Source organism: Equus asinus, chromosome 20, assembly GCF_041296235.1.
Source record: "Equus asinus isolate D_3611 breed Donkey chromosome 20, EquAss-T2T_v2, whole genome shotgun sequence".
In the NCBI taxonomy this organism is placed as follows: domain Eukaryota; kingdom Metazoa; phylum Chordata; class Mammalia; order Perissodactyla; family Equidae; genus Equus; species Equus asinus.
The window spans coordinates 90,557,624-90,581,068 of record NC_091809.1 but is presented as its reverse complement, the minus strand read 5'-3'; the positions used below and the strand labels follow the sequence as shown (position 1 = coordinate 90,581,068).

Sequence of the window (23,445 nt, the reverse complement as noted above, 5' to 3'; positions counted from 1 at the left end):
GATAAATACCCAGTAGTGGGATAGCTGGATCATATTGTATTTCTATTTTTAATTTTTTGAGAAAACTCCATTCTGTTTTCCATAGTGGCTGCACCAGTTTGCATTTCCATCAGCAGTGCATGAGGGTTCCCTTTTCTCCACATCCTCTCCAACATTTTTTATTTTTTGTCTTCTTAGTTATAGCCATTCTGATGGGTGTAAAGTGATATCTCACTGTGGTTTAGATTTGAATTTTTCTAATAATTAGTGATGTTGAACATTTTTTCATGTGCCTGCTGGCCATCTGTGTATCTTCTTTGGAAAAATATTTGTTCATATCCTCTACCCATTTTTTGATCAGGGTTTTTGTTTTTTTGTTGTAGAGTTGTAGGAGTTTTTTATATATCTTTGAAATTAACCCCTTGTTGGATATAAGATTTGTAAATATATTCTCCCAGTTGGTAGGTTGTCTTTTCGTTTTGTTCATGCTTCCTTTGCCTTGCAGAAGCTTTTTATTTTTTACTTTTTCCTATGCCTGAGTAGACATGGTATTTGAAAAGATGCTGCCAGGACTAACATCAAACAGTTACTACCTATGTTTTCTTCTGGGAATTTTATGGTTTCAGATCTTACATGCAAGCCTTTAACCCATTTTGAGTTAATTTTTGTGTATGGTGCAAGATAATGGTCTAGGTTGATTCTTTTGTGTGTGGCTGTCCTGTTTTCCCAACACTGGTTATTGAAGAGACGTCCCTTTCTCCATTGTGTGTTCTTGGCTCCTTTGTCGAAGGATGTGTGCTGCTTTATTTCTGGGCTTTCAATTCTCTTTCATTGATCTGTGTTTCTGTTTTTGTGCCAGCACTATGCTGTTTTGATTACTGTAGCTTTGTAGCATATTTTGAATTCATGGGTTGTGATGCATCCAGGTTTGTTTTTTTTCTCAGGATTGCTTTGGCTACTTGTGGTCTCTTGTTATTCCATATAAATTTTAGGGTTCTTTGTTCTATTTCTGTGAAGAAAGTCATTGGGATCCTGATTGGGATGGCATTGAATCTATAGATTGTTTTCAGTAATATGGACATTTTAACTATGTTTATTCTTCCAATCCATAAGTATGGAATATCTTTTCATTTCTTTGTCTTCTTTGATTTCTTTCAATAATGTCTTACAGTTTTCAGTGTATAGGTCATTCCCATCCTTGATTAAATTTATTCCTAGATATTTTATTCTTTTTGTTGTAATTGTAAAAGGGATTATATTCTTAACTTTTCTTTCTGCCAGTTCATGTTAGTGTATAGAAATACAATGGATTTTTGTAGGTTGATTTTTTACCCTGCAACTTTGCTGTAGTTGTTGATTACTTGCAATGGTTTCTAGTGGATTCTTTAGGGTTTTCTGTATATAGAATCATATCATCGGCAAACAGTGAAAGTCTTACTTCTTACTTCTTCCTTTCCAGTTTGGATAACTTTTATTTATTTTTCTTGCCTAATCACTCTGGCAAAACCTCCAGTACTATGTTAAATAGGAGTGGGGAGAGCAGGCAGCCTTGTCTTGTTACTGTTCTCAGAGGGATGGCTTTAGTTTTTCACCACTGAGTATGATTTTGGCTGTGGGTTTGTCATATTTCGGCTTTATTATGTTGTGGTACTTTCCTTCTATACCTATTTTACTGAGAGTTATTATCATAAATGGATGTTGGATCTTGTCAAGTGCTTTCTCTGCATCTATTGATAAGATCATGTGATTTTTAGTACTGATTTTGTTAATGTGGTGGTGTATCACATTGATTGACTTGTGGATGTTGAACCATCCCTACATCGCTGGAATAAATCCCACTTGGTCAAGGTGAATAATCCTTTTAATGTATTGCTGTATTCAATTGGCCAATTTTTTGTCGAGGATTTTTGCGTATATATTCCTCAGTGATATTGGCCTGTAATTTTCCTTCCTTGTGTTGCTTTGTCTGGTGTTGGTATCACGGTAATGTTGGCCTCATAGAATGAGTTAGGAAACATTCCATCTTCGTTTTTTTGGAATAGTTTGAGAAAGATAGGTGTTAATTCTTCTTTGAATGTTTGGTAGAATTCTCCAGAGAAGCCATCTAATCCTGAAATTTTGTTTTTTGGGAGATTTTTGATTGCTGTTTCAATCCGTAGTTGTGATTGGTCTATTCAGATTCTCTATTTCTTCTTGATTCAATTTTGGGAGGTCATATGAGTCTAAAAGTTTACCCATTTCTTCTAGATCATCTGATTTGTTGGCTATAGATATTCACAGCATTCTCCTGTAATCCTTTGTATTTCTGTGGTGTTCATTAAAATTTCTCCTCTCTCATTTTTAATTTTATTTTTTGAGCCATCTCTATTTCTTTCTTAGTGAGTCTGGCTAAGGGTTTGTCAATTTTGTTTATCTTCTCAAAGAACTATCTCTTAGTTTAATTGATCCTTTCCAATGTTTTTTTAGTCTCTATTTCATTTATTTCTGGTCTAACTTTTAATATTTCCCTCCTTCTGCTGACTTTAGTCTTTGCTTGTTCTTCTTTTTTTAGTTCTGTTAGTTGTAGTTTAAGATTATGTATTTGAGATTTTTCTTGTTTGTTGAGGTAGGCTTGTGGTGCTATAAATTTCCCTCTTAGTACTGTTTTTGCTGCATCCCATAAGAGTTAATACGTCATGTTTTCATTTTCATTTGTTTCCAGGTATTTTTTTATTTCTCCTTTGATTTCTTCATTGATCCAATGGTAGTTCAGTAACATCTTGTTTAATCAGCACATATATATACATTTCCAAGCTTTTTTCCTGTAGTTGATTTCTAGTTTCATAGCACTGTGGTCAGAAAAGATGCTTGATATGATTTCAGTCTTCTTAAATTTATTGAGGCTGCCTTGTTTCCCAACATATGGTCTACCTTTAAAAATGTTCCATGTGCATTGAGAAGAATGTGTATTCAGCTGTTTTGGAGAAGAATGTGTATTCCACTGAGCCACCACCACTTGGTCTTGGTCAGGAGCATTTATACAGGCTTGGCTGCCACAGCACAGTGTGTGCTCCTGCAGGCTGAGCTACCACTCTGAAAGCATTTGCTTGTGGGCTGGTCTGCCCCACCCACACTTACAGTTGTGCTGGGCTGCTGTGTGAGGATCTGAGACCTGGATCACTGCCACTGAAAACAGGGCAGTGTGCACTCACCTAGGTCCACTGTTTCCCAGGGGTCCAGTAAATTCACCTCCAGATGTATAGCTGCAAGGATCTCTCAGGCATCCTGTTGTGCTGTGTAGGGATCCTCTGTCGGTTAATGAATGTCATTGTAGTTATAACTTGGAGGGGAGAGACAAAGGGAACAACTCACTCCACCATAATCCTCATGTCACCCCCATAATCAGACTTTTAAAACAGCATCACTAGCAATTGTACAAGTGGGAAAGTAGCTGGTCTTTGGAGGCAAATATTTAGCTTAAGTCTCTGGCATTATCAGTTGTTCGCTTTGTGTTTTCTGTAGGTTATTAGAACTTTGGTTTGTTTGAACGTCAGTTTCCTCATTTGTGAAATGTGGGTCATAATATCTACCTTCAAAAGTTAGTATGAAGATTAAATGAAAATGAATGTATATGAATGCATCTGGCACAGTATTTGACACATATTATTTTAAATTATTCAGCAAAACACAAGATAAACAGGATTGCTCATAATATATGTAAAACTCTGCTGGAGTCACAAGTCTTCCGTGATGCTTTTCCTGTTTTTTCCAACTTTTGGCTTGTGCTGATTTATCCCCACACCTATCAGGAAGAAATGACCTCTAGCTGAACTTAACTCCTTTCACTGTGACAATATCTTGGTTATCATGCTCCTCCAAACTCTGCCTTGTGCTGTTAATGATTCAAATACACATATTATTTCTCATACTAGATTGTAAGTTTCTTATATCATAGACATCTCTTTATGACTCACAGTTATTCAAAATTGTTTCTACTTATTATGTATTTAATAGTCAATAGATATTTGGTGAATAAATCTCTGTTGGAATGCATGTAATACTTTCAATTGATAACTACAGTGCCCATACCTTCCAAGTTTTCTGACACAGTTCCAATCTTAATTATTCTGTTCTCTCCAACTCTTCCAATTTTTTGACTGAGACAAATTTCATGGAATACTTCTTCATATTCATTTCAATATTTGTTTTAACGTGCTGAGTCTGGAAAGCTTAAACTACAGTTCTCAAGCTTTCATTCAGGTTTAGTTTCCTGTCTGATGTGCTTTTATGAGACTTTGATTCACACATAAGTCACATGAAGAGGAAGGTAGAGTGTGGGGCATTCATTTAGCTGAAGTTGATTATTATCAAAGTTCTGGAGCCAGCAGCTTCTGGTTCATCAGCCCTGGAGAGGAAGGAGTAGCAACAGCAGCAACTTTCTATAGAGGAAGTTGTGGTTGAGATGGGGACTCTGGATGCTGAAAGTCATTCCTGGGGATCAGTCAAAAGTCCCCTACTCCAGCCATCTCAATGATTTTATGATAGCAAATTGCTCTTTCTGCTTCAACTAGGTAAGGTAAGGTGAATTCCATTATCTTTAACAGAACTCTGACAGATACAATCACCCAGAGAAAATTTTATTTATTCTGAACCTTGATTTTCTTACTTGAAAACTTATTGAAAAATATTTAATAACATTTCATTGTTGGAAGCATTAAATTAGATGACAGGTGAAGTTTTTCACACAAAGCAGGCACAAAACTTATTAATGTTAGCCTCAACTTTCTTCAAAGAGTTACTTTCATGTATTCACAGATGTCCTTGTGGACCTACCAAAGGCAGTCCTGGCAGTTCTGAAGTACAGACGACTTTAGTCATTTGGTTGACTTGGGTGTTTCAGGGTGAAGGAATTAAAGTTTAAAGTAGTTCAAAGTTTTCTGTCATGAGATATTGAGTGGATAATTTAACTAGTCCCTTAAGTACCTGGAATTATCCTAAAATTCCAATGTTTCAGCTATTGATAACCAAATTGATCAAATCAGTAAATCTTATGAATATTGTGAAGCAGAGTTCTTTATAAATGTGCATGGAAATATATCATATAAAACCCTACCTTTGATGCACAATGAAAGCAATTGGGTAAATATAGTAATAACTATTTTTGTTGAATTTTATAATGATTTCATCTAATTTTATTTTATTTTAATTTTTTGGTGAGGAAGATTGGCCCTGCGCTAACATCTGTGCCAATCTTCCTCCACTTTATATGTGGGACCCCACCACAGCATGACCCAATGAGTGGTATGCAGGTCCACACCCAGGATCAAAAACTGAGAACCCTGGACCACCAAAACACACTGCGTGAACCCAACCACTATGCCTCCAGGCTGGCCTCTCTAATTTTACTTTTAATAAGTGTTATTAATTGAATGAATAAATTGATGTACTATTTATAACTCTCCATGTGGTTTTATTTAAATAAATTCACAAATAAAAAATTATCTTTGTTCATGCTCACAAGTTTTAGTCCAGAAAATATGTTCACATGAATGCTTTAAAGATGATGCCAGAGTTCTACCTATCAATATACTTATTTTTGTTGGTATTATCTCTAATAGATAAATACTTCACAGGGAACTAAGAATACCTGCAAATATTAGACAATAACCTTCAGTTGCTGCCACCTCACTTGCTATATTCAAAGAGAGGTATATGAAAAGGGGATGTTGCGGGCAAAGACACATTCTGTCACACATTAAATATGTGTCCTCAGTCTCCTAATTGGTGAGCAGGCCTGGACCAGATCTGAGACACAAGGTCATTTCTTGTTCCACTAGCCTAACTCTTAGACTTTGAAAAGTCTCAGCTATCTCCTTGTACATTTCCCCAGACCCTCAGCTTAATCGTGGACCTCAAGGTCTTATCACTCTGGTGGTAACAGGAGACATGGGAAGATTAAATTTCAAGAAAGAGAGTGCTGCAATCTAAGGTTGGAGCAGAGATGCCATCAGCTGCCTGTTCCCTGTGTCCTTTGTCTTGTGTCCGGCCATCTTTTGTTTTGGATTCTGGCTTATTTTCTTCTTGGATCTCTAAGAATGGCTATTCCTCCTTATAAACTGCTTCTTCAGGTTATTTTCAATAACTATTTACATGACACATGAAAGAGAAGAGCAATGTAAAACAATTCAAAGGGAAGAGCCAGGACAGAAGTTTCCTTAAAAGATAAAAGAGCCAGGGGCAGGACTAAGATGGCAGAGCGAGTGGTCTTCTTTGTCTCTCCCCTGTCAAATCCACAACTAACTGGACATTCACTGATTAACAAAGGATATCCAGATAGCATCTCAAGACGCCTAAGAGTCTCCTACTACTACACATCGGAAGGCAGACGGACTTCCTCCCGGGAGGAGGTGGAAATAGGTGAAAACTCTCTGACCCCCGACCCCTGGACAGCCTAGCTCCTGAAGGAGGCTCTCTTCCAGCAGACTCCCCCATAGCATCGCCACACACCAAGGGTGGGAGTGTGCACTCACCAGCGGAGCGATGGTGGAAACAGGTGACAACAGCCCTACCCAAGCCCCCGTGATTACACCTAAGCCCAGGGGGAATCCCCAGGGTCCCGCACCCACCAGCAGGGAAGGCCTCTGCTCGCCATTAGCAGGGAGGCCCCGCCCAGAATCCAGAACAAAGAGAAGCTCCTGGCAGGCCTGGCATGGCACCAGACTGCAAGCTGCCGCTGGGCTCACGGTCTCCAGTGCACAGGTCGGTGCAGGGGACGCCTGGACTTCCCATAGACATGCTTGGGGACACTGTTGGAGCTCCAGCGCCTGGCTCTGCGGTGCGGTGGAAGGCTCCGGGGTCCCGCACCTCCCTGGCAGGGAAAGCCTCTGCTTGCCATTAGCAAGGAGGCCACACCCAGAATCCAGGACAAAGGGAAGCTCCTGGTGGGAGGAAACCCTGGCAGGCACCAGATGGGAAGCTGCCGCTGGGCTCACGGTCTCCAGAGCATGGGTAGGTGCAGGGGGTGCCCGGACTTCCCGTGGATGCACTTGGGGACTGGGTGGAACTCCAACACCCAGCTCTGCAGCCCAGGGGGACGCTCCAGGGTCCCACACCCCCCCAGCAGGGAGGGCCTCTGCTCGCCATTGGCAGGGAGGCCCCACCCAGCATTTGGAACACCAGGAAGCTCCCTAGAACAGAATTCCCCACAAGGCAGCAGCTTACAAGCCACCACCAGGCCCACAGACTCTGGCCATGTCCTAGACGAGGCAAGGGGCTCCCAGAGATCCCATGAGAGTGGAGTGGGGCAGAGTGGAGCTCTGGTGAAATGGCTATGTAGCCCAGGGGGGAAGTCCAGATTCCTACAGCAGCCTCAGTGAAAGCCCCTGCACAGCACTAGTGGAGAGGTCCCGACTGGCAATTGCAAGGTGGGAAGGCCCCGGGGCAAAAGCAGCACAGTTAGGTGAGCTAATGACAGACTGCAGAAGATACCCATAGCTCTGCTGGGACCTATAGTGGACAAGTGTGATCTTGTGGGCTTGGTTAGGGACAAAGCGGCGATTATAGGTGATCCTGCTCCTGGCTGATGGGAAAGCCCACAATACCACTGCAGACCATAAGGAGGGAGCACGTCTAAGTGGGCTGCAGTAGTAGGCACCAGCAGCCTGAGGCCCCCTTGCGATTGCCCCCACAACTGACGAGGGACCCCACAGGACCATTGTGACACGAGGAGGGGTCCAGGTCCAGTCAGTAACAGCTGACAGGGTTCCTGGTTGGTGCAGTCTAAACAGCTGCCCCCCCACTCACCAGTCGCAACAAGTGGAAGTAGCGACTAAACTCTATCTCTATGCAGAGGCACAAATCCACGCCATTAAGCAGTATGAAAAAATATATTAAATCTCCAGAACAGAAGGAAAATGATAAGCACCCAGAAAACAATCCCAAAGACAATGAAATCTATAACCTAAATGACGATGATTTCAAAACTGCCATTGTTAAAAAATTCAACTAGTTAAAAGAGAATTCAGATAGACAACTCAATGAGTTCAGGAGCTATGTCACAAAAGAGCTTGATACTATAAAGAAGAACCAATTAGAAATACTGGAGATGAAGAACACAATGGAGGAGATTAAGAAAAATCTGGACTCTCTGAACAGTAGGGTCGATAATATGGAGGACAGAATTAGCAATTTGGAGGATAGGAATATAGAAATGCTGCAGACAGAGGAGGAGAGAGAACTAAGACTAAAAAGAAATGAAGAAACTCAGAGAATTATCCGACTCAATTAGGAGATGCAACATAAGGATTATAGGTATACCAGAGGGAGAAGAGAAGGAGAAGGGGGCAGAAGGCCTGTTCAAAGAAATAATAGCTGAGAACTTTCCAAACTTGGGAAGAGAGATGGAACTTCATGTGACAGAAGCCAATAGATCTCCAAACTTTATTGACGCAAGAAGACCAACCCCAAGGCATATAGTAGTGAAACTAGCAAAAGTCAATGACAAAGAGAAAATACTAAGGGCAGTCAGGCAGAAGAAAATAACTTACAAAGGAAACCCCATAAGGTTTTCAGCAGATTTCTCAGGAGAGCCCTTACAGGCTAGAAGAGATTGGAATGAAATATTCAAAACTCTGAAGGACAAAAACCTGCAGCCAAGAATACTCTACCCAGCGAAAATATCCTTCAAATACGATGGAGAAATAAAAACTTTCCCAGATAAACAAAAGCTAAGGGAGTTGATCGCCACAAAACCTCCTCTTCAAGAAATGCTCAGGAAGAACCTCATTCCTGAAAAATCAAAAAAAGGAAAGGGGTTACAAAATCCAGAACAAAGGAGATAAGCAGAAGGACAATAACACAAAGTAACAGCTCTCCATCAGGACAAAATGCAAAAGAACCGGAAAACAAGTGATAAAATGGCAACAGTAGGCCCCCACGTTTCAATAATCACTCTAAACGTGAATGGATTAAACTCTCCAATCAAAAGGCACAGAGTGGCAGGATGGATCAAAGAACAAGATCCAACAATATGCTGCCTCCAGGAAACACACCTCAGCCCCAAAGACAAACACAGACTCAAAGTGAAGGGATGGAAGACAATACTCCAAGCTAATAATGAATAAAAGAAAGCAGGTGTTGCCATACTTATATCAGACAAAGTAGACTTCAAAGCAAAACAGATAAAGAAAGACAAAGAGGGGCAGTATATAATGATAAAAGGGACGCTCCACCAAGATGACATAGCACTTATAAATATATACGCACCTAACACAGGAGCACCAAAATTCGTAAAGAAACTATTAACAAAACTAAAAGGAGACATCAACAGCAATACAATAATAGTAGGGGACCTCAACACCCCATTAACACCAATGGACAGATCATCCAGACAGAAAATCAACAAGGAAATTATAGAATTAAATGAAAAATTAGATCAGATGGACCTAATAGATATATATAGGATGCTTCATCCAAAAACAGCAGTTACACATTCTTCTCAAGCGCGCATGGTACATTCTCAAGGATAGACCATATCTTGGGAAACAAAGCAAGCATCAATAAGTTCAAGAGGGTTGAAATAATATCAAGCATCTTTTCTGATCACAATGCTATGAAACTAGAAATCAACTACAAGACTAAAGCTGGGAAAGGGCCAAAAATGTGGAGACTAAACAACATGCTACTGAACAAACAATGGATTATTGAAGAAATTAAAGAAGAAATCACACATTATTTGGAGACAAATGAAAATGAAAACACACCGTACCAACTGATTTGGGACACAGCAAAGGCAGTCCTAAGAGGGAAATTCATTGCAATACAGGTTCACCTCAATAAGCAAGAAAAATCTTACATAAACAACCTCAAACGACACCTAACGGAATTAGAAAAAGAAGAACAAACAAAGCCCAAAGTCAGTAGAAGGAGGGAAATAATAAAAATTAGAGCAGAAATAAATGATATTGAAACAAAAATGACAGTAGAAAGGATCAATGAAACAAAGAGTTGGTTCTTCGAAAAAATTAACAAAATCGAGAAACCCTTAGCCAGACTCACTAAAAAAAGAGAGAGAACTCTCAAATAAATAAAATTAGAAACGAGAGAGGAGAAATCACAACAGATACCAAAGAAATACAAAGGATCATAAGAGAATACTATGAAAAACTATACGCCAACAAATTGAACAACCTAGAAGAAATGGATAAATTCCTAGACTCATACAACCTACCCAAACTGAATCAGGAAGAAATCGAGAATCTGAATAGACCGATCACAAGTAAAGAAATAGAAACAGTAATCAAAAACCTCCCCAAAAATAAGAGCCCAGGACCAGATGGCTTCTCTGGAGAATTCTACCAAACATTCAAAGAAGATTTAATACCTGTCCTTCTCAAACTATTCCAGAAAATAGAGGAAGATGGAGCTCTCCCTAATACATTCTATGAAGCCAACATCACCTTGATCCCCAAACCTGACAAGGACAACACAAAGAAGGAAAACTACAGGCTAATATCACTGATGAACATAGATGCAAAAATCCCCAACAAAATTTTGGCAAACTGAATACAGCAATACATCAAAAAGATTATACACCATGATCAAGTGGGATTTATACCAGGGATACAGGAATGGTTCAACATCCACAAGTCAATCAATGTGATTCACTACATTAACAAAACGAGAAACAAAAACCACATGATCATCTCAATAGATGCAGAGAAAGAATTTGACAAGATCCAATATCCATTTATGATAAAAACCCTCAATAAAATAGGTATAGAAGGAAAGTACCTCAACATAATAAATGCCATATATGACAAAACCACAGCCAACATCATACTCCATGGACAAAAACTGAAACCCATCCCTCTCAGAAGAGGAACAAGACAAGGGTGCCCACTTTCACCTCTCTTATTCAACATAGTACTGGAGGTTTTGGCCAGAGCAATTTGGCAGGAAAAAGAAATAAAAGGAATCCAAATAGGCAACGAAGAAGTAAAACTCTCGCTGTTTGCAGACGACATGATCTTATATATAGAAAACCCCCAAAGAATCCATAGAAAAACTATTAGAAACAATCAACAACTACAGCAAAGTTGCAGGGTATAAAATCAACATACATAAATCAGTAGCATTTCTATATGCTAACAATGAACTAACAGAAAAAGATCTCAAGAACTCAATCCCATTCACGATCGCAACAAAAAGAATAAAATACCTTGGGATAAATGTAACCAAGGAAGTGAAAGATCTATACAATGAAAACTACAAGACCTTCTTGAAAGAAATCGACGACGACATAAAGAGATGGAAAGACATTCCATGGACATGGATTGGAAGAATAAACATTAAAATGTCCACACTACCTAAAGCAATCTACAGATTCAATGCTATCCCAATCAGAATTCCAATGTCATTCTTTACAGAAATTGAACAAAGAATCTTAAAATTCATATGGGGCAACAAAAGACCCCGAATTGCTAAAGTAATCCTGAGAAAGAAGAACAAAGCTGGAGGCATCACAATCCCTGACTTCAAAACATACTACAAAGCTACAGTAATCAAAACAGCATGGTACTGGTACAAAAAGAGATACACAGATCAATGGAACAGAATTGAAAGCCCAGAAATAAAACCACACATCTATGGACAGCTAATCTTTGACAAAGGAGCTGAGGGCCTACAATGGAGGAAAGAAAGTCTCTTCAACAAATGGTGCTGGGAAAACTGGACAGCCACATATAAAATAATGAAAATCAACCATTCTTTTTCACTATTTACTAAAGTAAACTCAAAATGGATCAAAGACCTAAAGATTAGGCCTGAAACAATAAGTCTTCTAGAAGAGAATATCAGCAGTACACTCTTTGACATCAGCTTCAAAAGAATCTTTTTGGACACCATAACCCCACACATGAGGGAAACAATAGAAAGAATAAACAAATGGGACTTCATCAGACTAAAGAGCTTCTTCAAGGCAAGGGAAAACAGGATTGAAACAAAAAAACAGCCCACTAATTGGGAAAAAATATTCACAAGTTATTTATCCGACAAAGGGTTAATCTCCGTAATATACAAAGAACTTACACAACTCAACAATAAAAAATCAAACAACCCAATTACAAAATGGGCAGGGGACATGAACAGACATTTCTCCAAAGAAGATATACGGATGGCCCATAGACACATGAAAAGATGCTCATCATCACTAATCATCAGGGAAATGCAAATCAAAACTACACTAAGATATCACCTTACACCTGTTAGAATGGCAAAAATATCCAAAATCAAGAGTGACAAATGTTGGAGAGGCTGTGGAGAAAAAGGAACCCTCATACACTGTTGGTGGGAATGCAAACTGGTGCAACCACTATGGAAAACAGTATGGAGATTCCTCAAAAAGTTAAGAATAGAAGTACCTTATGACCCAGCCATCCCACTACTGGGTATCTATCCTAAGAACCTGAAATCAGCAATTCCAAAAGTTCCATGCACCCCTATGTTCATCACAGCATTATTCACAATAGCCAAGTCATGGAACCAACCTAAGTGCCCAGCAACTGATGATTGGATAAAGAAGATGTGGTATATATATACAATGGAATACTACTCAGACATAAAAAAGGACAAAGTCGTCCCATTCACAACAACATGGATAGACCTTGAGAGTATTATGTTGAGTGAAATAAGCCGGACAGAGAAAGATGAACTCTGTATGACTCCACTCATAGGTGGTAGTTAACATATGGACAAAGAGAACTGATCAGTGGTTGCCAGGGGAAAGGGGGGTGGGGGGAGGGCACTAGGGGAGAAGTGGTGTACCTACAACATGACTAATAATGATGTACAACTGTAATTTCACAAGGATGTTAACTTTCATAACCTTAATAAAAAAAAAAATAAAAGAGCCAAAACTGGCTACTTCTAAGTTTGCTTCACCCACCAAAGCTTGATTCCCTAGCTTTATGTGCAGTCATGTGCCTTGATGCTTGGGGGTACCCTTCTCTTGAGTGGAGGGTGGGGAGGGAAAGATATACTTCTCCCTTGAGCTTAGTATGTACTCTTAACATGTTTGTCATCTTACTATGATCCTCTCTACAGCACCCAGTCTGAATAATATTAATACTTTAAAATAATGTGTCACCAATAATAGTTACTTCCCAGACAACCATGGAGAGGAAGGAAAATCAAAGTTTGAGAGTGGGTTTAGGATCAGTCACCAGGCTGATTTGCCATGAACTTTTTGTTCTTCTGTTTCTCTGTCTTACAATCATCCAGCATCTTCACTGTTTGTTGACCCTTGGAGATCACTAAGGAAACTTCTCTAACTTCTTCAATAATGTTTTTCTTGAAATTTCTATAGCATTTGTGAATCAGATTCCCAAGGATGTGTCTTTTAAAGAACAGTTGTCTTTACTGAGCAGTGGACTCATTGCATCCTGGACCTAGGTAGCCCTTGGTCCTGTCTGGATCAGGACTGTGAGAGGAGTCAGCATACAAAGCTGGCCCAAGTTCAGTGGCAGAGAAACAGAGAATGAGGTTGAGAGAGAGAGAGGAATGGGAAGAGACACAAACTGAACAGATCACAGGGAAAAAACATATGAAATGGAAACATCTCTCCCATCTTGAGATATTATCATCCAGCAGGGGCATCCAACAGGCCCAGAAGTAACCTTTGGATTTTAGATTTAAAAGTCTTACCGCAAATGTGAATTGAAATGATGTTGAATTTTCTTTGAATCAATAGTGGAATAATTTTTATTTCCCTATAATCCATCTAGACCCCAGAGTCTTTCCAAGGCAAAGAGAATCACAAAGTCATGCAACTCTTCTGTTACATAGAGCATCAATTTTCCAGGACTTACATTAGGCTATTAAAAAGCCTCTACATTATTTTCTTTCCCCCTTCTTTTCCATTTTCCTTTCTGTCACCAACTGCAACTCCCCTCAGGTGGAGAGGCAAAGACTCAAAGAAGTAACAGGCTATATTCTCTGGAACACTTTTCCACAGATCTGACCACTGGACATCTGAATCAAGATCTCCAAGCCAGACTCAACCAAGATGATCTACTTCACCCAGGTCCCTAAAGAAAAGTAAACAGCATGCACTGTGGTGAGATGTCTGGTCTTAATTACACATCACAAATTATTTGCTTATTAAAGTGCCAACCACGCGTCTGGAACTGTGCTTGACACTAGAGATAAAAATATGAACAAGTTGAAAATAGGATAAAATTGGTATTTTCAAGGAGTTCACAAATGTGGTAATGGTGACAGGAAAGCAAAATGATAAGTTATCATGCAGTGATGCTCTGAGTTCCAAAATGTTACAAAACCAGATAGCTGGGGTGAAGGGCAGGAGGTGGAGATTGTGTATGCATGTTGTGAGTGGGGGGGCGGAGGCAGTTAGGGATGGTTTGGTGGTTTGAGAGGATGAATATAACTAGGCATTTTCCAGGTGGTAAGAGTTATAAAGAATTTCAGGTAGAAGACAGAGTGTGTGCAAATGTGGCTCAAGCTTGGCTTGAGTATCTGACAAAGGAAGAAGATTAGGATAGGAGAAATGTGGGGGTCATATCACGAGGGACCTGCTACTGAGTGTAAGGAGTTCAGACGTACAGTAGCCACTGAGGGATTTAAACTGGAGAGTCAAATGTTCATATTTATATTTTATCACTCAGTCTGGAGAAAGGAATACAATTTACTATCTACAAACATTGTCTTAAATGCACAACAGCGCTTTTGCCTGTCTCTATTTGGGTTCCAGCCCCTTGCAAGGCATGCCTACTCTATCTCTGATAAGACTTGAAGTTTTGATTTTCCTTTCCATCCTACTTTCCACTCTAATTACACAAAACCCCACCCAGTATTTGCACTATTTAATAAAGACCTTCAAGTTAGGAAATGGGGAGCAATGAGGTGGAACACACCAGGTCAGTGGTTGGATCAGAGGTCAACATACAGTGGGGGAGGTCACGTAGATTCAGTCTTTAAACACATTTGGGGGTCTATCTAGGGGTGGGGTGAAAAGTATCACAAATATTAGGGGGTCTTGATTGTTACACAAACTTAGAAGGCAAGTTGCTCATGGAAAGCAGCTGAAAAATCAGAGTTTGAAATTATAGATTGATTATAAAGGCTTGGATCAGGTATAAATGTTAAATTCAGGAGTGAAGAGTTTGGACACGAAAGACTTGAATGAAAAGGAAAGTTGGTTTCAGTATGAGGATCAAAACCAGGGATCAGGAGAGTGGGCAAGATGGTAAAGAAATAAGAAAAGAATAGACTATGGATCTACAGTATTTGGGTGTGAATTGGGATTGTGTCAGTGGGAACAGAGAGAGGTGGGAAGCAAGACTTAGGGAAGGATTATTGCACAGTAGAAAGAGTATAGAGATTGACAGTTTTAGGTTATAATTCAATCTCTGCCACTTTTTACCTGTAGGAATTTAGCCAATGATTTACCCTATTACCTGTGATGTAGGACCAATAATATCTGCTTTATTTGGTTGCTGTGAGAATTAAGTGATATAAAGTATGTAAATAACTTAGTATAAATTCTGCTATAGGATAGGGATCCAGTAAGTGATGAATAGTCTTATTATTGGGCAGATTATACAGGCAAAGGCAGAGATGAGGAGTGAAGATGATGAAAGTCAACTAGGAAAACTGGGTGAGCATTCAGCAGAGAGAAAGTGTAGGACATGTGGCCTTCATTCATGTACCCAGAATGGTGGGTATATGCAGAGATGTAGGTCATGTCTGAGGCAATACTATCAACTTATTCTAAGTTTCAAGAATAAAATGTGAACCTTAAAAATCAAGACAGCTCAGGCTAATATTAAAGAATATGCAAATTAGACATCTTGTTTTCCATATGCAGTCACTGTGACAAGAAGAATTCTGTCAGATGTTGCACGACTCAGTGTTGGAAATGGGGAGAATTAGTAAAAAGTTATAGGAAAAAGTGTGAAGTATTAGGACTAATCGTATATAACCTCATCCTCCAGCCTTGCCTTGAGCCATTTCTTTACTCCATGCCACCAATTCCTTCTAATCAAAATGCAAATCACTCTATCATTGACACTTCATTTCTTTGCTCTGTGCCTTTGTATTTGCTATTTTCTCTCCTTTATATTTCTCTTTCCTTCCAAAACTGTACAATGCTTTATTTCCGTTCAGATGGTATCTCCTTGGAGAAGGCTTTCTGGGCTCCTCTGACAAAGAATTATTCTCTACTATGGCTTCCCAATACTCAGTATTCTATTGAGTATTAGAATCCTCAATATTCTATTGCAATGCTTATTACACTATGTTCTAATTCTCTGTTCCCTTCTCTCACCTTTACTAGATAGCTCAAATGTCTGTTTGTCTTGGTGTTTTGAGTGCCTGGAACTACCTGGCCCTTGGTAGGGATAAAAGTGTGGGGGCTGGGTCAGGGGAGGGGTCATGTATTGGGAAACTATAACTAATATTTTTAAAATGGGAAAGACCTGGACATTACCAGAGAGGTAGTAGCAGTAGAAAGTAAACAAAGGCAAGGAAAGAGAGGGATAAATTGATGGAACAGTGTTCTGAAGCAGATACAAAAATATGACTGGTAAAGAAGGATTATTTTTAGGAACAGAGATAATTGATTGATAAGCTTTAAACGTTGTAGGAAATTATCCAGATAAGAAGAACCTGCCAGAACAATTCTTAAAACAATGATAAGATCAGGTCACTCAACTGCTCAAAACTTTCCAAAGTGACCCCAATCCTCCCAGAGTAAAAACCAAAATGATTACAACTGATTAAAAGGACCATGGTGATAAGCTCTCCATCATCTCCCCTAAACTTTACTTCTCTGACTTAATTTCTCTTTTCTACTCACTCTGCTCCAACCATACTAGACTCCTTGCTGTTCCTCGCATTGTGCCTCAACTTAGGGTCTTTGAACTACCTTTGTCTGGACAGCTCCTCCATCAGACAGCCACAGTGGCTAACGCCTTCACCTTCTTCACGACTCTGTTCAATGAGGCTTATCCAAATTATCCTACTTAAAACATGAAACTGCCACTGCTCTACACACTCCTGATTCTGCTTAACTTGTTCTATTTCCTTCATAGAACTTATCAGTTCCTACATTTATATTCTTATTGCATTCAGTCAAAGTCTTGAGAAGGACTGTATTTATTTCCTGTATCCCTCCACTAGGACATAACTTCTTAAAATGAGGGCTTTGGGTCTGTTTTTGTCTGTTTTGTTCAGTGACCTATAGCAAGCATCTAGAATAGTGCCTTTCACATAGTAGGTGTTCCATGAATATTTGTGAAAAGAATGATTTTTCCTTTTTTCCAGGAAGATTGTCCCTGAGCAAACATCTGTACCAATCTTCCTCTATTTTGTCTGTGGGACACTGCCACAGCATGGCTCAATGAGTAGTGCATAGATCTGCACCCAGGATCCGAACTTGTGAACCCCGGGCTGCTTAAGTGGAGCAAGCAAACTTAACCACAATCCCACCAGGCCAGCCCCTGAAATGATTTTAATATACAAAAAAGAGATGGTATTTCTGATAGATGAGTTTCCTGAGAAAATTCATGAGATGTAGAGCAGAAAGAGAAACCAGTTTTAGATAAGAAATACAGAAGGAATAAGCAGAGATGTCAGAAGGTGAGCATAATGATTTGGTTGTGGGAAGTTGAATACATATGCACCTGATAGCCTCATTTGTCTTTGTAAAATAAGAAGTAAAATTATCTGCTCAGAGTTGGAGGAGGGATTGGAGCAGCAGATTGGAAATCAGAGGCAAGAGTCTTTGGGAAAAGTGGAGAGTGAATTGGTTTAAAACATAGTGTAGGATAGCCAGCCATTGTTTTGACTGAGTTGAGCTCAATGAACACAAATTTGTGATGGTATCATCTGTTCTCATTTGTGAGTTTTCTCCAGCAAATTTTGAGCTCAGGGGCCAACTCGGTGGTGCAGCGGTTAAGTGTGCACATTCCGCTTTGGCAGCCTAGGGTCTGCCAGTTGGGATCTCGGGTGCAGACATGGTACCACTTGGCAAGCCATGCTCTGGTAGGCATCCCACATGTAAAGTAGAGGAAGATGGGCACGGATGTTAGCTCAGGGCCAGTCTTCGTCAGCAAAAAGAAGAGTATTGGCAGATGCTAGCTCAGGGCTGAGCTTCCTCAAAAATAAAATTGAGCTCAGCTGCCCAGATGCGGGTAAGAAGGAAACCCCATTGCTTTCTTTGAAGCCCACCTCTGAAGGCAGTGTTAGGACATTCCTCCAAAGGGATACCTGAGTTTGCATCTTTCTTATGACTGTAACACATTGGATTGTATGGCTTGTTAACTTGTTTTATCTCCTTTTCAAGATTTTTAACAGATAAATCTGACTTGTCCATTTTTATAATTTCAATATGCAGTATGGGGCTAGGCCCCCAATAAGTATTCAAAAGATCCTTATCTTAACCATTAACAATGCTATAAATTGTCTGCATCCATGATTTGTTGAATTTTTTAGTATTGCAGCTTTTTTTTTTCACTCTTAAGGGAACTGAAATTTAGATAAGTTGAGGTTTGCTTCAGACTGTAAAGTTAACAAGAGAGAAATCATGGACTAGAATTCAGGTCTTCTAATTATTTGTCCCACAGCTCTGTAGTTTCTTTAATGCTTTAGTACTCTCTGAATATTGGGGCTTCTTTTGTCCATGTTGAGTTTCTTGTCTCATAACTCTTTTGTTTCCTATGATTCCTGAAGTAGCAGACACAACTGAGTGTGCATTCTGACGTAAAAATTCCTTCACAACCTTGTTCTATAATTGTTCAGATTTAGGCTAAGTGCTTCCACATTGCCTCAAAATTCTTGGGTAAAAATTACCTTCCTAAGAAAGTTGTTAAAATTAATTAAAGGATCATTCATTTTAGGGGAGAAAGCAGTCAAATTTGAGTTCTATTTCACTATGGTCATTTTTCCAATACATATAACCAACTACATTATTGTAGATCTGGGGATATTTGGCCACTAAGTACATATATACCAGAAATAATTACTAATTGTCTAGGAAATTCCAATCTTATTCTTATGTCCAGTTCCCTTAATTCTGCATTTCTTTTCCAGATCATCTCTATTGATCTCCTTGAAAAGCATCTTTTTAGAATAATTCTATTTATAGTCTCAAGCCAATTTTTATCTTTACTTTTCTTTTTCTTCTATCCCCATTTGTGAAGAAAGTGCTTTTAAATTTCACTTCTCTTCTCAGATCATATTGTATCCTGGGAAGCCCAGAGCCCTTTTGAGTTATTGAATCTTCTGACTCTCTGCTCTCAAGGCAGCTCCCTATGCAACTTGTCCTCAAGCCGTGTCCATAGTAAGGAGCAGTTTCAGAATCAAGGAGGAGATAGAATTAATCAAGCAATGCTCATTCCTGCAGTGTAACAATTTTGAGCAAGTCTTTGAAGAGGATATTGATGAATCACACAAATTAACTTGGAATCAAATGTGAATTATTTTACATATATATATATAACTACTGTATAAGTATGTATTATATATAATTATTATATATATACATTTACTATATATGTATATCTATATATAAAGTTAAGTTTAATATACAAGTAATAGTTATAGACATATATCTGCATATTGATGTATAAATACATCTATAACTATTATTAGTGTTATCAGAAGCCATCTAAAAAGTCAAAATGCATTTAATTATTCTGAGAAATCAGACATACTTCATTTAGCTTTTTAGGCCATGGCCCCCAAAATAGGCAGAGAATTGTTAACCATCTTTGCCAGGGTCTTCAAAAGACATACATACAACACAGCTGAAGAGTAAGCCAGAGTCAGCAATTCTGGCCAGAAGGGATTTTTCCCATTGATATTCTGTTTATTTTCTCCAGATTTTGAACTTCCATGTCTTCTTTCTGGATCATCCTTGGCACTTATTCCAATAACCCTAGTCTCCTGGCTTATAGCTGCCCCTGAAATCTGGGAATATACTGATGAGGAAAGTACTACCTGAAGACTTCTTTTTGACACAGATCTGAAGGCCAGAATCCTAAATCTGACCTCATGATTCTACTTTGAGATTCTTAGTTTTGTGTCTGTGGTGGATTCATTTTCAGATCCTGTTCTAATGCCTTATTTTCTGGAGAGGATCTTACGCCTGTCCTGACTCCCAAATCATACCCTAGGACCAGATTATGACATTAGGGTTAAGTTTAATGATAAAGTACCTGTAACCTAAGGGCCCCTTGCTGCTGATGTGGATTTCACTCTTCAATTGGTGCTATTATCATTAAATCCTTTGTCTTTGGTGTCCTAACCATGTGGAAGGAAAATATCATCTATAGTAGTGAGCTCATCCTGGTGAGCTTCCCTACTTCCCCTTGGCTGAAGGTTCCACTTTTCCTCCTTTTCCTCGTCACCTACTTGTTTGTGCTGTTGGAAAATTTGGTCATCACCCTCACTGTATGGGTCACTGGGTCCCTGCACAAGCCCATGTACTATTTTCTGGGCACCATGTCCTTTCTGGAGACCTGGTATATATCTGTCACAGTCCCCAAGATGCTGGCTGGGTTCCTACTTCATCTCAATACCACCTCTTTCCTGGGATACATGACCCAGTTCTATTTCTTCATCTCACTCACCTGTACTGAATGCGTGCTCTTGGCTGTCATGGCCTACGACCATTATGTGGCCATATATTGGCCTCTTCACTATCCAGTCATGATGACCACAGGATTTTGTGTTCAACTGACCATCAGTTCCTGGGTGAGTGGCTTCACCATCTCCATGACAAAAGTATAGTTTATCTCCCAAGTTGCCTCCTGTGGCAATAATATCTTGAACCATTTTTTCTGTGATGTGTCCCCTATCCTCAAACTGGCCTGCATGGACTTTTCCATGGCTGAGTTGGTGGACTTTGCGCTAGCCATCATCATCCTTGTGTTTCCTCTCTCAGCCACTGTCCTCTCCTACGTCTTCATTGTCTCTACCATCCTCCACATTCCCTCAGCCACTGGGCAGTGGAAGGCCTTTTCTACCTGTGCCTCTCATCTTTCAGTGGTGGTCATCTTCTACACAACTGTGATCTTCATGTATGTCTGACCTCGGGCCATTATTTCATTTAATTCTAACAAATTGATCTCAGTCATATGTGCAGTCTTTACTCCCATGCCCAACCCCATCATCTACTGCCTAAGGAACAAGGAGATCAAAGATGCCATCAGAAAAACCATGGCAAGTGGCTGATCCCCGTTCTTGAGAGATTCTCTTTGATGAAAACATCTAGATGTTCCTTCTCTTTTCATTTTTTGACTTAGCCTCAAAAAAACACCTTTTTAGGTGAAAGTCTGCAATTGTAAACATGCTGACATAGTACAATAATTTAGGGATAAGAGGCTAGATGTCAAAGAAAATCTCCTTTCCTGTCTGGCCTTCATTAAATGTTCGCTTTTATAAGGCAGTGAGTGAAATAATCAGAACTCTACAAGACATATGTTACTAAAAGAGTTATAGAATGATTTTATTTTTAGGAAGATATTAAGAAATAATCAGTTATTATCCAACTAGTTTTTAGAATTCTTTTGGTGAGATTTTTCCATTTTGATTTGGTTTTGTTTTGTTTTAAAAGTCCTCTCTATCTTAGGAGGAGTACACAGAGAGGTTCTGCAATAGTCAGTTTCATGACTGTGGCCTGTTTATTGCTTCCAAGGGGATTAGGGGACTGATTCCTTTTATAATCAGTTGACCTTGATGATATCTTATTTTAACTAATTTTTTAAACTTAGGGAAATATAGAGACAGACTTTTTTGCAGGCTTCTTTTTTTAAAACTTGGAACGACAGAGAGAAAACAAGATTATATATATATATATGTAAATTTTTCTACACACACATATATGATTATATATATTATATGTATAATGTATACGGATCTATATCTGTTATATGTATAATATAGAGAGAATGTAGAAATTCCAAAGAAGAGAGCTAAAGCATGACATTATATACTATATATAATTATAATACAGTATATATAGTATAATATAGTATATAGTGTAATTATATACTATATATAATGTCATGCTTTAGTTCTCTTTCTTTGTTGGAACTTCTATATTTTTAATTTTTTGGATGTAATAGTTGGGGCTAGACCCTAAAAAAAACTACTGGCAATTCGGTAAAGCCCACTCCTTTTCAGGTAAAGGAAGCACTGGCATTGACCAGTGGCCACAAAAGTGCTAGTATTTGGTCTGAATGTGTGAGATTGTCCCAGGTTTCCCAGAATATCCTCCTTCTCATTTGTTTTTATTTTATTTTAGAAAGATGGATGCAATATCCTAAGAAGTAGTATATGCTTTCATTCAGCCATTATAAAATGGTAGAAGAGAGAAAGATTCTGTCTGGCTTAGTGACAATATCGGATGCATGAATTGATGAAGTATGGTCTGCCAAGAGTTTAAGGATGACAGGCATACTATTTTACCTCAATGCTTTGGAAACCACATTATATACGTTTTAACTGCATTATTGATTGATACACCATATTTTGTTTGCTTTGACTTTATGTGCATTGTAACTACATGGTCTTCCCATTTTGTATTAAGTTTTTATATACAGTCAAATGAGATTGTTTTAATTTAGAGATTGTTTTAATTTAGTTTTATATAGGTTAGTACCTTTCTCAAACTGTAGTAGTTTTCAGGTTATCTAAACCTGTTATATTCTCCTGGCCTTCATTACCTTTAGCCTAACCACTATATAGTCCTATTAATATGCACCAGTTTTCTTTAGTCAAAACGTGGTTTTATGGGCCATGGCCCTCATGTAGGCACTAAAAATAACGTCAGGTGCTTTATCATGAATCATATAATATTTTACCTCAATGTTAGAATTTTCTAGTCTTTTTGTCCAAAGATAGCAATTATGCTAGACATATTTCTGCTTGAAAATATTTATTAATCACTAATGGACAATTATTGCTATTTTAAAATTTCACAGGACTACTTTTTATTCAATAAATACCTTTTAATTTTAATTAAGCAGCCTTGGCATCATTCATTATTATAACTCAACTATCATCTATATTTATAACCTGAGATTCCTTTTCTGGTGTAGACTACCTAATTTTTACAGTTTTCTATATAGCCATTAGATGATTTGTTATATGAATCCTCTGTGTCCTTGCTTATCTTCTATTCTACTTGATTAATTGGATTTCTGAGAAAGTTGACATTGTTTCTATAGTAGTACATTTTTTCCTCTTTTTATTGTTATGAGTTTGCTTTTTATATTTCTTTTACTTTAAAATATTAAATATCTACTTTTAAATGTTTAAAATATACAGAAAAGTAAAAAAAATAGTATAACTGAACAACTTTATGCACAGCTCGGATTTTAACAATTGAAAATTGAAAGCCGTACATATTAGATTTTATAATTATGTTACATAGTTGTATTGTATTCCAATTATAACTATGTTACT

The 23,445-nt window shown here is 38.5% G+C and overlaps 1 protein-coding gene and 1 pseudogene across 3 annotated transcripts in view; one reads left to right on the top strand and one right to left on the bottom strand.

Moving 5' to 3' along the window:
- The window catches only part of LOC123278917 (olfactory receptor 2AG2-like), a 410,069-nt gene that overhangs the window by 126,737 nt on the left and 259,887 nt on the right, over nt 1–23,445 (bottom strand). The gene's annotated exons all lie outside the window — the stretch shown is intronic.
- On the top strand, nt 19,842–21,284 carry LOC106837595 (olfactory receptor 6B9-like; annotated as a pseudogene).